The sequence below is a fragment of the Neopsephotus bourkii genome, unplaced genomic scaffold (genome assembly GCF_033783945.1).
Source record: "Neopsephotus bourkii isolate Nb327-2 ecotype Australia unplaced genomic scaffold, CSIRO-AGI_Nbou_v1 NB_1388, whole genome shotgun sequence".
NCBI lineage: Eukaryota > Metazoa > Chordata > Aves > Psittaciformes > Psittacidae > Neopsephotus > Neopsephotus bourkii.
In genome coordinates this window covers 1,527,172-1,544,505 of record NW_026901866.1, presented here as the reverse complement: position 1 = coordinate 1,544,505, position 17,334 = coordinate 1,527,172, and the positions used below count along the sequence as shown (strand labels likewise).

The 17,334-nt window shown below is 40.5% G+C and overlaps 1 protein-coding gene across 4 annotated transcripts in view; it reads left to right on the top strand.

The window, feature by feature from the left end:
• Positions 1–8,059: 8,059 nt before the first annotated feature.
• Positions 8,060–17,334, top strand: part of AKAP6 (A-kinase anchoring protein 6) — a 281,727-nt gene continuing 272,452 nt past the window's right edge. For all 4 annotated transcript variants that reach the window (XM_061367603.1, XM_061367602.1, XM_061367601.1 and 1 more), the window contains exons 1-2: positions 8,060–8,190; positions 15,454–15,665. The gene's annotated coding sequence lies outside the window, so the exon portion shown is untranslated. The remainder of the gene's footprint in view (positions 8,191–15,453; positions 15,666–17,334) is intronic.

The window sequence follows — 17,334 nt, the reverse complement described above, 5'->3', positions numbered from 1 at the left end:
CCTGATCCGGTGGCCTGTAACAGACCCTCACAACAGTATCGCCCCTGCCAGCCTGCCCCTTAATTCTCACCCACAGACTCTCGACTCGCTCGTCATCTGTCCCCGGACAGAACTCAACGCATTGTAGCTGCTCTCGCACATAAAGAGCAACCCCACCACCCCGCCTGGCTGGCCTGTCTTTCCTGAAAAGGACATAGCCCTCCATGACTATATTCCAGTCATGTGAGCTGTCCCACCATGTCTCTGTAATTGCCACCAGGTCATAATCTCCCAACTTAACACAGGTTTCCAGCTCCTCCTGCTTATTTCCCATGCTGCGCGCATTGGTGTACAGGCATTTCAGGGAGCGAGCTGAGCACACCGATTTCACCCTAGGATTACAGGAGGCCTCCCAGTCTTCATCAATTCCGGAGCGCTGCCCCACCGGGGCAAGCCCAGCTACAACCCCATCCCCCTTCGAATCTAGTTTAAAGCTCTCCAAATGAGCCCTGCCAATTCATGCCCCAGCATCCTTTTGCCTCTGTGAGATAAACCTTTCCTACATGCCATTGTCCAGACTGGTGCCCTAGAAAACCAGCCATTATCAAAGAATCCAAAGCCCTGCCTGCAGCACCAGCCTCAAGCCAATTGTTTATGGACTCTTCTGCCACAGATAAACTGTAACCAGCTGCTGAGCTCATATCAGGCTTGTATCTCATACAAGCTTAGTCCTTCTGTGACTATTTGTTTCTTTGAAGTTCCTCTCTGGTCTCCTAAGTATCAAAAGCCTCAGCTACTTTGTTGTCCAAAGTCAAGCTCAGGCTCCACTGCAGATACATTAAGTTTCCTGAAGGGATGGTACGATGGTCAGGACCAGCAACTGTCAAATCTACACCAGGACTTAAACTCACCAAGAAACAAGTAATTTGGGATACAAAAAGATCTTCTGAACATCTTAAGCTGTGTCATTTAGCACTAAACAGTCCCTGGTTAAAATGTGCAAACTGCCCTGGGAGTAAGGGCTGCACCCCATTACTCCTTCCTCCCCTGAGTACCCTAAGAACCAGGCATTGCTGCTCAGCAAGGCCTTAATGCTTCCCTGTAAAACTTTACTGTGGGCAGGGGAATAGACTAACAGCTGGGAAACAGGAATTTAAATGCCATCCAGTAACGGAAGAAGCAGTCTCTCCTGCCTTCTAGAGGACAATGCTATCAACGCACTGCATTTTGTGAAGGCTTTGGGTCTATGGGCATATGCTAGACATTATCTGAGATAGTCTTAACAGGCTGAGCCCCTTTCAAAATAAAGGGCTGGCTAGCTGTAGCTCCTAAGAGAAAGCTCTCAAACACAATAGGTCCTGTGCTGTGCTGGATGGTGTAATTTGAGCAATTCAGGCTATGCACAGAAGTATAACTCAAGGCACTTAGGAATTTTTCTTAAGTGAGCCCTCCCAAAGGCACCATGTAGTGCTATGATTCATAAAAACAAAGATGAGCACGGCAACATTACAATTTCTCAAACAATACATGGTAATTACTTCCATTTTTGTCTTCATACTGAGGCTTGAAGAGTTCAGCATTGAACATCTGCTGAACCACCCACTGCCACTTCCACTTGGTAGTCTTGCTAGAAATACAGTGGCATCCACATGGGGCATGTATCCATTTTGTACAGTACTCCCCTGGAAGTGTCTGAGAGAGTACAAAGGACTTTTATTGGTGCTTGAGGATTCTAACACACAGCCCAGAGCACCCTAAGAGCAAAGCCTTTAGAGCCTAAAGAGAAACTCTGCAGTGTTTGCACAAGCTGGCTCGTGCAATGCCTAGACAATATAGCATATGTGATGTTTATCAGCATTTTCGAGTAAGGCCATTAGGTACAAACCAGCACATGTGCCCAGGCAAAGCTTGCAGACAGTGCTCGGGCAGCCAAAAATTTTCTGTAGAAAGATCAGCACAGCAAAGCAATGAAGTTGAAGTCTGTATTTGGACACATATGAAATAAACCTTTAGCCCAATGCACCAAGTGTTTGCCGCCTTGCAGAAACCAAAGTTGTAGTAGAACTGCCCAGTGCTGGCAGAGCTAAAGGAGTTTGAGTGCATCAACAAGGAACATACCTCTAGCTCTGCACTCCTGATAGGCTGCTGTACATGGTGCAGATACTGAAAATAACATTTCTGAAAGAGAAGAGACATACAGCTTTCACAACACACTTGAAAGCACAATCTCACCTTGGGAGAGTTGGCAAGCTAAGATCAATTGTTTGAAACAGGTTTATTATAGAAATTGTCCTTTTTACACAATAAGTATAAGGAATATAACTAGCCTGTGGGGATCAAGAGAATAGATGTGGTGGCACTGGGCCATGAAGGTGCATTCAGCACGCATTTAGCAGAGCCAGGAATGGGCTGCGTCTTGCAGAGGAAAGGATACAGCTGGGAAACTGTACATGAGAATGGACAAGCTCAGTAATGAGGAGGTAGCAACTTCAGCCAAAGGCAAGCAAAGAAAGGAAAAACCTTTTGAATGAATTTAAGCAACTGCCTAAAATGTCCCCATTCTCCTATGCAATCCCTTTTTGTTCCACAGCAGGCAGGACACTGCCACTCCTATGGGTCCTCTCCAAGACTTCAGGTGTTTCTCTCATGTAAAGCAGCAGAACCATCTGCATTGTCTGTCTGAGACTAACCAGGAGTGAGGAGAAAGGAAAGCACTGAAAGGAGGGACTGATACCCACAGTTTTTCTTACCCCTGGTGATGTTAGTTTGAACATGTCAGTCATCTCTGTGGTCCTGTGTTGGAAGGACACAGGTGCCTCTATGCAGGAGTTTGCGTGCAGGGAGATGCCAAGAACAGACACGATGGAGTCTCTGGGAGTTTAACCCACCTCTGGGTGAAACAAGACAGCTGGCTTATAGCACCTCAGCACTGTTCCAGCTTCACTGGCCAGGCCACAGTGGCTGGAAATGTGATACCTTGATGAACCACATTCAGCGCCGAATTCTGAGTGGCACTGCTGATTAGTTATGTACCAACACTGGAGAATGGCAGTGCCCTCTTTGAGCAAGAAGGTCCTTGTAACCAGCACTTACAAGTGCAGCCAGCAGCTGCAGGGTGACAAGGTGGCCAGCAAGTGGCCTTGTAACAGATGACCATTTTGGGAATTCTGAGTATAATTAAGCCCAGGTTTGTTAGTGGTGTTTATATTAACGAAACTCCCACCAAATGAATGAACAACTGCAATTCATTCATGTTATCACAATGGCATAAAGAGGAACTGCTTTCTATCAAGTGCTGTTTCAAGACCATTGGCTGAGAGCAGCTGTTACCTAATAGAGTCACCCTTTCCAGTGTTATGGACATGCTTGAACATGACCAGGCCAACCCATATACGTAGAAGGATGGACATCAAGAGCATCTATTCCTTTTCCTGAATAGCTAACTATGAAAATCCCGTGTTTCAGTCTCAAGCCTTGTTTCCTACTGTTAGTGAGCAGCAGGTTACTGCGGATGGAGATACAATCAGAAGAGAGAATACAAGAACTCGTAGGAACAGGGAAAGACCTTTCATCTGGCAGTGTTGGCAGACCTCATAAGCAAAAGGTTCCAGTCTCAAAAACCTATCAACATGCTTAGACAGTTCATTTATGCTGTCGTTTTCTTCTGTGGAAAGGAGGCAGCTGTTCTCAGCCATTCGCGCACACAAAGGCGCAGTCCCATGATGGTGTGACTAGAGATTAATTCCCAGATATTCTGTTGTCAGAAAGGGACTCAAGCACCAGCACTGTTCAGAACAGAGGGAGATATTTAAAAATCAGAACATTTTGCACAGAGTAAAAATAAAATGCTGCTTTTTGTTTTTTTTAGATCATTAATGTCACTTTCAACTTTTAGATCATTATCTTGAAGAGATAGCTGTGCAGACATTATGTCTGGGCTATTATCTTCTCATAATGTTTTCAAAGCTAAGCATTTACATGCTTTTTTCCTTCCTTTTTGCACGCTTTTTGTTTTTTTTTTTTGTGGCTTTTCAAGTATTCATATTTTGTAAAAATCCATGTGTATGACTGATTTATATTCTTTAAATATAGCATATATTCTTATAAACTAGAAGACTGATTTGTACAGTGAATATTAAGTAACTTGATTAAGCTATAAAATAAACCATTTTATTTGATAGAAATTTCCAGGAGGCATGTAAGATATGAATTTTATTTTAATCAAAAGCTGGTAATTATTTTCTTGTCTGGGAAATGCACACTCAGAAACACAAACTACATAGCTTTATAATTTCCAAGGTACTGAGATAAACAGCTATGTATTAACTAACCTTGCATTAGAGAAAAAGATAAATTATTCTCTTTGCTTTCAGCCAGCAGTTCTATACATTTATCACCTAAGCTTATTAATAAGAAAATGTGTTTTGGTTTATTATGTATTGATAGTCCAAAGATTACTAAAGAAAAGTCACTTATACCATCAGTCAGTCATCTGCCTATTTCACAGCATTAAGAGTTTGGGTTCACTTCATAGCCAGACAATATCTAGTTCTGCTCTTGGGCCTTGGCTTGTACCTCCTATGCATGTACCTGCATTAAACTGACATTTTGCTATCTACATCATACATAACAGAGCATTTATTTTAAGGTAAATCAGAAACATGGGTCTACCTGATATAGAATCAAATACACAAAATTACATGTATTGTTCAGAAAACCTTTTCTGTAGGTTACTGTTATGTTTTGGCTGCTTGACTTGGCTAAGGTAGACAATACTAGAATAAGCATTTAACTGACCCTCTTGCATGAGTGTTTTTAATACAGTCTGTAATTATAATGCTCAACTATTTTTTCCTCCCCTCAAAATGCCTGCATGGGAAAGGTCTGTGATAAATGAGTGAAAACTAAAAAGAACAGAATATTTCTATAGTATTCATCACTCCTCTGTGGCAGAAGTTGAAAGTGTGCAGTTAATGAGTACAGGAAGGTTTTAAAAAGCTCGTAATTTAGGCCACCGAATTCAGAATGGTTCTTGTCTATGTTTCTGCCTACTATAGAGCTTCTGCACGTTGGCCAGCTTTTGCAAGCTAAACTTTTGTTACATGGATACTTGTTTCCTTGTTTTCCTTGGGTTGGTCCTGACTTGAAACCCTGGTAACTGGCTTGCCAAGTGCTTGCAGCTGAAACCAAAATTAACAGCAGCTGTGTTTTGAATAGAAAACATGCTATAGGAAGCCATGTGCTCTTGAAAAGTGAAGTCTCAGATCAGACACACAAAGTTGTACCTTTATTTTTAATCTTTGTATGACTTTATTTTCCTTAAAGCGGGATTAAAACCTCTCCCATTATAGGAATTTTACGGGCATGAATAAGCTTGGGTTTGTAAAGCTTTCAGGTACCTCAGTGAGGAGTAACATTGACAAGTTCACAAGGAAATTTAATCATTCTGCCTCTTGAATTCATACAGTGAATGACAGCCTATGGCTGTTCATTGAATGAGAATAGAATAGGATAGAGGAGCAGCATGCTACATAAAGTTGACCTACCTTATACAGAGAATGAGACGGCATCCTCTAGATTGCCAAACACATGGTCTGAGTTGAACAAATACATCTCTTTTTGTATGCTGTAGTGGGGGATGGACAAGTATTTCGTAAAAAAACACAAAAAAGGTAAACCCAATATAAACACAGTATGGAAAGGACACAGAGGACCAGGAAACAATATGTTCTGATGGAGTTTGATCTGTTGGAGGTATAACTGGCACAGGTGATGGGGAAGACAAGCGCATAAAGGGACCAATACACACAAGCATTACATACTGCACTCAAGTAAGTGTCAGGTTGTCTCCTGTCGTCACCAGCCCTGGTACAGCATCAAGCACTCTCCATGGTATGAACCCTTCTCCACCAAGCCCAGAAAAAATGTCAGAGAATATGCATTTTGGAAAGAGAGGTGAAACCATGTATCAGCTTTCTTCTTCAAAAAGTGGGAGAGGGACAGACTCAACTGTTTGCCCTCAGTCGGTCAATTTATTTTACTGATTTTTAGTTCACTCATTTAGCAGGAAATAAGCCTGGCAAAAAAAGGGATATTTTTTTTTTGTTGAACTAGTGAGTTAATAAAGCCGATGAAATTATCTGACAGGTTTCATTAGTGTCAAGGAAGGGCTGAAGCTGCACTGCTGGAAAGTTAAGAAGGGATTAGGAAAGAATCATTAATATTTATCTTTTTTTTGGTGGAAAGTAAACAACTGGATCAGCTCAGCTGCATTTGGTGAATTTCGTATGGAAAACTGTAGAATCCAGTCTTGCAATAGTAAGATTGTTTTTCCATTTACCACCCAAAGCACAAGTGCCTGTTCCTTCCCAGTGACAGGTAAGGGCCAGATTAGACACCTACATGGGCTATGAAGGGATGGGGCATAATCAGCCGCACCTATACCAAAGACTGTGAATGCTCAACCACACCAAGTGAGAATGCAGTCTTCAGAGACTGTGGCCAGTAACACCTACCAACATATCGTGGTTTTAGAGGTTTCACAAGCTGAGAGCATATGGATGTTGTGTGATACAGGTAATTTGTTAAAGGAGGATGTAAGCAAAGGAGAGGGGTGGTGAGATGGGCTGTAGCATAGGGAGAGCCTGGAGAAGGTGGAGGGTGGGAGAAAAAGTGGCTTTGCTGTAAGACTGTAAGGGGAACAGGCATGATGCAAAGCCAGGTCAATCTACCAGGACTTATTAGATCAGATGCTGTGCTGTGTGAATGCAGCTGTACTGTCTTCAGGGAGAAACCAGATTTTGAGGCTATGCAGTCTCTTTAGTGCAGCACAGAGCTAATAATGCTGGTTCAGAGCCAGCTGTCCCTGGAGCTGTGAAGCTGTGAACAGTGAAGGTGCTTTGCAGGCACCCCTCCCCCCTCCCGGTTAGCCTGGTCTTGTAGCCCTTGCCCCACCCAAGCAAGCCCTGCCTTAGTGAGAGCAGAGCTGTGTAGTAGAAGAGTGGCTGCTGGGGGCCTAACATCTACACTAGAAGCATTGCGGGGGGTTTGACAGCAGACTAGATCATGTCTAGTTCCCAGACCTAAATACTACCTTGCAGTTGGAGTGCACTGTGTGCACTCATGGAGTTCATCTTCTGTTTTAGCTTTGTGAGAATGAAATGCAGTTCATGTCCTCGGAGACAGTTCCGTGATTTGAATACAAGTGCAATAAATGTGGATAATTGGGAGAGTTGCTTTGAAAACATGCTCCTGCTTTGAACCAGAAAACTAATTTAAGCACATGCATGAGGACCAATCTGGATCTAGTTTGTCTTTTGAAAAGCACCTGTATGGTTTGACAGAACCTTGGCCTCTTTTCTGGGTATGGGGAGACCATTGTGCTCTGTCTGTCACAGACACTGTGCTTCCTCTAGGTGTTTTGGCCCTGGTTGTCTCAGAGGACCACAGTGCTGCAGCAGGACTGAGTGCTGCTGCTGGACATCACTGGAATGCTTGGCTCTGGGGAGAGGGGTCTTCCCTGAGGGGCAGCAGGCATGTTGCACCCAGATTTTCAGATTTCAACCCTGTCTGACTCATATTTAAACCCCTCTGTTTTGCATACATGTTCATCAGCCAACTGTCCGTACAAAAGGGCAGATAAATCTGTTCTTCAGATCAGGTTTGACATAAGTTGTTTTGCGTCATCCTGTGGGCCTGCCTAACTCCCTAACTGTTTAAAGAAAGCACGTTTAAAAATCAGAGGGTTGTTCAGTCCCTGTGCCCTGGCTTTGGTCTTTTCTTTTAACTCAGAACTTCAACCCTCTGAAAGAGATTCTCATAAAACATGGGTAAAGCCCAGCCAGAGGATTGCCTGTTGGTCACCAAACCCATCCTGTGCGAGCAAACTGCGGCTGCTCCCTAGCAGGAAATCTACTCAGCCTGTACTCTAGGGTCAAAGTTTTAGATTCTTTTGGGTGAAATTGCCACAGCTGCAAAAAGCTTTCCTCACCCCCAGTACTGTCTTGATGATCAGATTTAGCACTTGCTAGGCTGGGCTTACCTATGCAAGGGGTGGAAGCTGAGGGGAAGGAAGAGAAAAGGAGGGTCCCACAGGTGGGATCAATAGCCCCTAACAAGGCTGGGTTTTGGCTATTTCAGCCTAAGGTAGGTAGCAGAGAGTGTGCTTGTGGCAACAGGTCAATGAAGAATGTTTCTTTTTTTGTGCAGAAGGTAGGTGAGGTGGATAGCAGTCAGAAGCTTTCCTGCTGGTGGGAATGTTTCTGTCTTGTTCTTTCAGTTAGATATGGCCACTGAGTTCATGCAGGCAGACAAAGGAGGGGCAGGCCTTGGGTTCAAGTGTGCTGTTTCTATTTAAAGAACTCTTCTCCAGAGTTGCAGTGTCATGTACTTTGCTGGGATGTTAAATTTATGCTGTGCTTCAGTCTGGGTGGTAGTGTTACACTTGCTCAACTGCTTTTATTGTCTCTAAAACCCCAAACATTTGTATAGTCTGTAACCATAGCTAGAGCCACCTCTGGGATATAGAGAAGTAGTCTGCAATACAATTAGTACCTCAACTCTTATGGTACAAGGCCCAAAAGAGCCATAGTTAATCTCCATTCTGAATGTGAGGATGTTTGTAATATAAAATTTTATTAAAAGTCATAAAAATAATAATTAACAATTATATTTTTTAATATATGAAATAAAGTATTTAAGATATACCCACATGGTAGTGGCTCTGAATAAGCAGATCAGTAACAAGGTATTCTAGCCATAACTAGGTGTGTTCATCTTTGGATACTAAATGTAACCAGCCTTTGTTTATAGCTCAGAGTGGGTAAACTTGCAAAGTTTGATGAGGTCACTTCTATGCTGTTTGTGTATACTGCTTGTAAGATCTTGCACAGACCTCCTAAAAACCTGTACCTGAGTGTCTTGCAGATGGTGTGTACCTCTTTACTCCAGGCATAAGCAACTGGCTTGGATCCTGTCTAGTTGTTAGTGAATTGCATTGGTTATAGTTTGATATCAACAGCCAAGGTAAGAAAAAGTAAGCAGCCATGGCATCATTAGCATTGTTTTGATTTGGGTTTTGGTTTTATTTTTCTGGTTTTACCTACGTTAATGTAATGGTTTTCCTCCTCACATACAAATAAACAGATTTACTGTCTCCCAGCATCTGGGACATTTCAGCAAATAGGCCAATGACTAGAATGTGATGATTTTTTTTATTTTTTTTTTCTGCTTATACAAGTGCTTGCTATGCAATCTAGTTAATATGAGGTGGTAATATGCCAAGCAGGGCTTATAATGTGCTGATGGACCTATTCTGCATTTTATTTTCTGACATTGTCTTTCTTCTGGGCTATCAAACTGGGATATAATGTTTACTTCTTAAAAATATGAGTTGTTTTCTGCCAGTGCTAATTCCTTCTGCTATATAGTGGGCTTCAGTATCTCTCAGCAATCCATGATCACCAGAAGTTACCTCATATTTCCTGCTGTGTTTTTTCTTTCTTTTTTTGCCCATAGCTCTGTATTCTATTACAGTAGTAGCAAGACTTCTTTTGCTGTTCTACTGTGTTTAAATGGTAACTTGGACTTCACTGACTGTTGAACTGTGTTTTTAAAGAGAAAATATGAAATATTAAAGCACTCTTATTGTAAATAGATCCTCTTAGAAGTGTTTGCCCTATTAAGAATAATTTCTGAAATTTCTGTTTGTTTTGGTTTTTTTTTTTTTTGTTAAATGACTTTTGCCTTCAGATTCTAAAAATGGATCCCTGCTTTAACTAGTATAGGGAGCCAAAGTGCCTTTTAGCCTCAGTGGGTATGCATACAGTAGATGACTTAGCTTTAAACTAAACTAAAACTTAAGCCTAGTATTGGAAAGTCTGAACTGACTTTAACCTAGTCATCAGAGCAAAGAGCTATAAATCCAGCAGCATGGATCCAAAATGATTATTCAGCTTTTCCCATGGATTTGTCAGTTTCTTTTGTGTACTATGCTTATGCCATTAGCGGGTTGGTCCTGTTGCAATATGTTCATTTTGCAATATGCAGTGAATGTGCGAAACAAGATGGGGGGTGCGTTGTGTTAGGCAGGGCTGAGGTGGAGGAAGGAAAATAGGGTGTTTTAGAATACGTTGGCCCAGTACAGTGTAGGAGTCAATCACTGATTATAGTTAGCTTGTTCTTCTTCTGTTTACTTACAATTAGTGTTAGAGCTATATCAAACAATGTTAGTGGAATCTTAATGAAGATTACTCTTGATTTATTTATTTATTTAAATAGGTTTTTTTTTTTTACTGTTGACATTAGGGAGTGGAAAAGGAAGTGCTTGTAGGAGAGGAATAGGTTGGAGAGTTACTGGCAAAGTAAAATGTAATCTGTTCTTCAGGAGCTGTTCTTCTGTTCTGAGGAGCAGGAAGATGAAACTGTGCAGAGTTTTCCAGAATGTTTGAAGTGAAAATGGAAAAGAACTAATTAGATAGGATTTAGTGCTCAGGGGTTTAAAGGTCACTGCAGGATGAGCCAGAAAGATGAACTTATGGGTAATACCCTGAATGGAAAGGGGAAAACCTGATCTTTGATTGTTGAGGAGGAGGATTTTGCAGTTTTCAAGACATGAAGTGCTCAGGTTTTAGCCTTGAAACATGCAGGTATAAGTGGAAACAGGAAAAGCAAGTTTAGAAAATACGGGAAGGCACATGCAATGAGGTATATTAGTCAACAGATATGGCTGTTAACAGATGCGAAATCAAGATTGTGACCTCTGGTGCTGTCTCTTGTGGTAAATGATGGAGTAGGCAGAGAAGTTCAGATGTAAGATTTACAACTTGGTTTGGAAAGCTTAAGCTTTAACAGAAGGGACTAGTCTTTATACTGCAGATAGGTTGTATTTAATAACATAAGGACAAAAATCTTGAGTTAAGTTTACTTTTTTATATAAATGTTATTTTAATAATCTGAACACCTTCTAGGGCATTTAGTTTTTTATTGTGTTAATAATATACTACTTGGGTGGCTGAAGCCATGAGACTAAAGGAAAAATATATATCACAGTATTATATGCCCTGGAGTGTTCTAACAGTGTAGTATTTGGTCCAGAGCTAGACCCAGACACCTGCAGCTTGTATCCCTGTTGTAGTGTTTCAGTGTGTTGGGAATGAGGGTGCTGCTTTGCTTTACTTTGTGACACAATATGTGGAGTTGTGACTAAACAAGTTTTATGCTGGAATAGAAAGTTTTTATTCTATCATATAGATGTAGAAAAGGGGTGACTGAAGCTTTTCAAGTTGTAGAGTTACAGCTGTTTTGATTAGTATGATCTTGGCTTTTTTTTTTTTTTTACTGATTTTTGAAGCTGTTTCTGAAAAGACAGAGTATTGGATGTTTGCACTAGATGCATTCATGTTATAGGGAAAGAAGAAACAAATGCACTGTCAAATACAAGCTTACTAATCTTCAAAAAGATGAAGCAAGCCAGTCCCACTTAGGGAAACTGGGTTTTCAGCCTTTTAATCTGTTGGGCTCTCTCAAGAGATGCAGGTAGGAAACCAGTGACCCATGTAGCCTTCAGGTGGTGTATGGTTCTGTCCAGCTTGTTTAAGTTGTGCAGCTGTGGGAGCACTGCTGCTTTTTCTACCTCATAAAAGGGTGCAGCTTTGCACCAGAACAGCAGTTCCCACACCTAGTCTTCCTTAGTGTAGGCACAGAGGCTCAGATGACCTTGATGACAGTGTGGAAAATACCTCCTATTTGTAACATAAGTAGACAAAGTGTTTAATGTGTTTGTTTAGTCGAGGCAGGTGGTGTGTATCTCTAGCCTTTGCAATGCAGTATTGAGTTGATGCATACAATACAATAGATTCAGTAAGACCTTGATTTATATCCCATTCCTTTTAAAAAGAAGGGATAGAGTTATTATCCATTTGTATGACCTAGCCTTTCCTTCTGACAGAGTGAATAGTGGAATGGAAACCCTGATATATAGCTGTTTAGTTAAGGCACTCCAGCAAAATCTGGGAGATGAGTTCCTGAACTGGATTGCAAAACCCTAAATGAGTATCATGGCTTCCTTTGTTGACTGCCAATATACATTGCTGATCTGTTGTGCATCAGCATTCAGCAGTTATGATTTTGGTTTTTATGCATTTTATTTCCAATTTAAAGCCTGTTGCTAGCTTATCAAGTAATTCAGGTGTGCAGTTTGCATTTCATTTGGAACTTCAATGTACTTCCCGCTTTCTTTCTTGGCTATTTGGGTAGGGTACCTGGCATCTGGTAATCAACTGCTTTACTGCATTTGGAGGGTGAAACAACACAAAAGGAAACATCTGGACTTTGCAGAGAAAAGGTCTGCAATAGCGTTTTACTTTATTTAGCTGTGTTTGTGAATTTGCTCCTAGCTCATTTCCTTGAACACTGTTAAACAGAAAGTAAATCATGTCAAGGTTAGTCCCTGGTTTATTACTGTTTCCACTGAGGGGAATTAGAATTTTTTAAAAGGCAGTGCCTATTTCTATGGCTAAGGCTGTCTTATTAAAAATCTTTGTGGATTGTGCAAATGCTAGTTATCCACATAAATGGACCATAAGGAAAAACAATGGCAGTAGGTAGGTGAAACGCTTTCAGATGAACATCAATAAAACTAGTTCCCTTTAAATCAGCTGGGGGAATCTCAATGTGGGGAAAGACACTACAGCTTGTGTTAGATGGGTGATTCAAATAAGAATACAGAATAAGAAATTTATTCCCAGTATTGACCTGTGTTATTATTGAAAATAGGATAAAATATTTCTACTTTGGTAGGAAAATGGTATAGTCAAAGCTCTGTGCTTTTGGCATGGAAACCTACTGGTGATACTTCAAAATGATCAAGGTGTTCATGTGGTTTGGGCTCTCTCTCTCTCTCTCTCTCTCTCTCAATCTCCATCTCTCATTCCAGTGCACTTGAGTGAATGCAAATGGAAAGCAATTTTAAAGCTTTTTAAATTAGGAGGTTGCAAAGCCTGTGAGTGCTATCTTTTGTATTCATAAGGTAGAAATTCCTTTCAGCATCTAGAGGTTGCAGTCGTCCATGCAAGGTCCCTATAGTACCATTTACAACACCTATACAACAGATCCCTAATTTACACTCTGCCTGGGATTTTCCTGGTGTAGCTGTTTTGCATGCAATCCAATGTGTGCCCTGGCTCATGATGTTTTTTTGAAAAATAATCAGACTGATAGTTAAAAATACCAAACATTCGAAGTCAGGAAAGTCACTATAATTTTGTTGCCATTTACTTATCATTTGCATGTATGAATAGACAGACTCATACAGTCTCTAGTTGACAGTAAACAGGCAGAAGTGTTTGAAAAATAGCCTGATATTTTACCTGCTCCTGGCTGGCCTCCCTTTCTTCCCCATACTCCTTTATGCCCATGTAACCATGCTTCTACTTCGCCACTAAAAGAGGAGCTCCCACAGACGTCATGCACAGACAGATGTATTCTGGAGAGCCTGGAGCAGGATGCCTGGTGTGGATGGCTACCCAACTGAGTTGGGATTAATTTAAGGTGTGCATCCCTGGAATGCCTCCCCCACCAGTTGCACTTCCCTGGTGTCCAGGACAAAGACCAAGCTGACGGGCATGACAAAAGCCCCTGTATCAACTAAGTTATGGTTCCTGCTTGCCATAATGATGATCCTGAATCTCATAATTTTCCTTAGATACCCAAAAACTTCTGTTCAACTCTGTTCCCATAGCAGTAAAGGTAGTAAAAATTATATCAAATACTATTTAGCAAAAAAGAACAGTTCCTTTAATGACATCTTTCAGAAACTCATGTCACTTGAACAGTATGTTGTTCTGCACACTGTAAACCTTACTAAGTTGCAGTGGCATTTCTTAGTTTTCATGTCAGTCCAAATCAAATCACGTCCTCATGTCCTAAATTGTGAATTATATTTTCAGAGGTGTAAGAAAGTTTTAAATGTTCAAAAATCCAGTGCTGTATCTCTTTGTGAATAATGTTTTATTATGGGTTACTTACATTGAGTCAGCTTGTGAGTTTATTTTGTATAAATACGATACCTTTATTATATTGTTTGGAACGGCATAGGAAGAATGTTGAAAGATGGTAGAAGAGATAAGCTCAAAAATGAGAACATACAGCATCAAGACAGCACTAATTATAAAGGCTATGGCATTTCATAGATTTTATGGAGAGACTTTATACTTAATGAAGAGGTATGGATGGCACTTTTTCCTTTTATGTTGAAAGCAGGAGATGGTAAGAGGGTATAATTATTTCCTACGGTTTCCTCTGAAATCACAGGCTGCAGTTTAATGGAATGAAGGGCTTAAGACAGTGGCACCCATATTTACTGGGCATCTTCAGAGCACTGGGGCTTCTTGATTGAAGTTGTGTTTCTGTTTTATGCTGGGCTTCAGCCTATCAAGTGTATTGGGTCCAGCCTTTTGTGTACTATTTTCCCCTACCATGTAGAAAGGGATTTTCATGGATAGGGAAAGCAGTTTTTGCCAGAAACTTTTCTTATCCAAATAGAACTGGCAAGTGGCCAAAAATGTGCTGGTGGTTCTTCAGTTGTGAATTTTAATATCCAGACAGCTCCTTTTAGTACTTGTTCACATAGACATTGTTTCTCTCATCACTACTGTGAACAGAGGGTGCAAGCAGGTTTCTGGTGCCAAATGTAATATCTACAGGCTCAGCCCCTAATCCCAGCTCCTCAGGTAGGTTATAAGAAGGAGAATCTCACTTTTGTTGGCCTTCCCACTCTACCTGGGAGGTGGGGGTTAGCAGCAATGTGGCCACTAGGCACACAGCTTGCCCACAGCTTTCAAAGTCTTCACTCACCCAGCTGCTGGGTGGGTAGATGAAAGCAAGGCTACTCAGCATGCAGATGGTAGTGCAGATTGCCCTACAGTTGAAAAATGATAAGGAGGTTTTTGCTTGGTTGGCTCGAAACTTCTTTACCCTCTTGTGAATAAAGTCTGCTTCCCCCCCCCCCCCTTTTTAAAAAAACCTCATTGTCATTCATTCAACAGTGTGAAATCTGCTCGTTTTGAAGTATCCAGTGTTTTTCCCTAGCAACGAGATTTTTCTTGTAAGTGACAGATTGGATGTAGGAGCAGGGTGGGGCAGGGTGAAAATACATATTTCTTAAAATACTGTTCAATAACTATTGCCTTTACAGCCCTAGTGTTAAAATTGTATTACTGACTGTTTATTTTAAGTAAGGTTCCTTTACATGATAACCAAATTTGACTTTATAAAATTTGTTCTTAAATTGCCATACATGATATTGAGTTTTAAATATAAAAATTATTTATAGCTCATATCTCAATTCTGTATTACCAAGCAGGAATAATGTGGCTAAATTGTTCCTTAATAAAAGACACGTAGTTGAACATGGGCTTTAAAATCTGTGGCACAGTACTTTAAAAGCCTGTTTGCATTTTGTCTGTCTCTTTAAAGGGCTTCCGTATTGTCTTGGGCTCCCCTGGAAATGCAGTAAGGATTCGTATCACATCTCCGTTGCCATGGCAACAGCAGTCTTTCCCATAATGAGCTGCATCATCTGAACTGATGTCACAGCATCATGCAGCAGGTCATACAAGGCACCTCCTAGTATTGCATCTTACAGATGTACCGTAAACATCAAAAGAGGATGATTTGAACAGGATATGGTAAGTGCAAAATGTTGTGATGTTCTTAACAGCACCATTATTTTTTCCTGCTTTATGAGGTTTTCCTAATATAAGAATGTGTGTGTTTTGTCTTGTGAAATTCATTTTGAAGAAGATGCTGCATGCCTAAATATTATTTTTCAGGCAGCCAGGCTAAGACAAAGGCCTACAGAAAATGCATTCAGTCTGAATGTTTTGACTTGTTTTAGCATTTGTGGTAATATCCTGAAGATTTGAAGAGAATGTATTTAAATTTTGCAATCCAATTAAAGCTGCTACAGCCTACTTTGCTTAAAGAATACCTGTATTTTAATGCCATAAGCACATTTTGTTTCTTTTCCTGTGTCTTTAAGCATTCCTATTTTGTGTAGCTCTGTTTTAACCTACTTAGCTTGAATATCACCTATTTATTTTCATTGGCCTTCTATAACATGTTAGTACAGAAAATACTCTATAAACCAGTGCTGAGCAAGCAGCTGGAACAGTATTGATTTTAAACACGCTTCAGTACTGTCCTCTTTCTGTTGGTATTCTTAAAAAAGCAAAACATCAGTGTAATTGTCAAACAATAACCAGGTATTCTGAAAGTGTATCAGCTTTTAGTTTATCTACTGCTTGACTTTCAATCTGGTGGGTTTTTTAAGTAGTAATAGGAATTCAGTGAATTTTAGATCTATCTTTACTGGAAAGAAAACAAGCTTTTTTTGTTGTTTTGGTTTTTTTTTTTTTCTCTTCCCCCTGCTGCAACTGCAGTAAAAGGTGTAGCCAAAGATTCAGGCATTCTGAAGGATTCTGCTATGAATAAAATACTAATATGAATAATTATAAAGGTTCCATCTCTATCATGGGAAGAAACCACATATCTTTTATATTCAGCAAGCTGGTTAAAATCATATCTATGATATTTAGCAGTTCTTTAGAGTGCCCAATAGTTGTTTATTTTATATTAAGGTCTTTCCAGGTTAATTTTGCTTAACGTCAAGTTAATCTTGCTGGATGGTATACAACAACGCTAATTGTTTGATTTTGCATGCTTAAAAGATTCAGTCTTTCTGCTGCTTGCTATTAGAAGGAAAGAAAAGACCAGACACATGTCATTTCAATTGATCAGTATGTCCACTAGGAACTAGGGAGTGGTCTCTGGCTCTGTTCTCCCTGTGTAGTTTACATGTCAAAAGTGCAGCAAGAAAAAATAGCAACCACTAATCTTGTAGCAATATCTATATTTATTGTGTACTTGTTAAAGTATGGTGTAGTTAATATAATGAGATCTGACTGCTGTTCATAGGGATGGGTGTGATGGTCTTGTCTGGCACAAGCTGGAACTGAGTTCCTATATCTTAATTAGGCAGTCTTACTGCATCATACATGCTTTTTTTTCCAGCAAGGTCTGGGTACATTTGTTCGGTTTTTTCCTACTGCAAAATGCAAAGCAGATGAGTCTAAATGAACATTAGAGTAATGTTGCTTTATTTATCTGTGATGCATTTTACAGTATGAAAGTAATGGTCTCTTATGCTTGCTGGGCTCTCATCAGGCAAACTCGGAAGGTATGAGTTAGCAAGAGGGCGGAACAGCTGATGTCTGGCCAATGTCAGAATTAGAGATGTGAAGAGAGCTGGTGAGCACTGCCTTCAACTTGCAATCTTGGGGACGATCAAAGAACGGT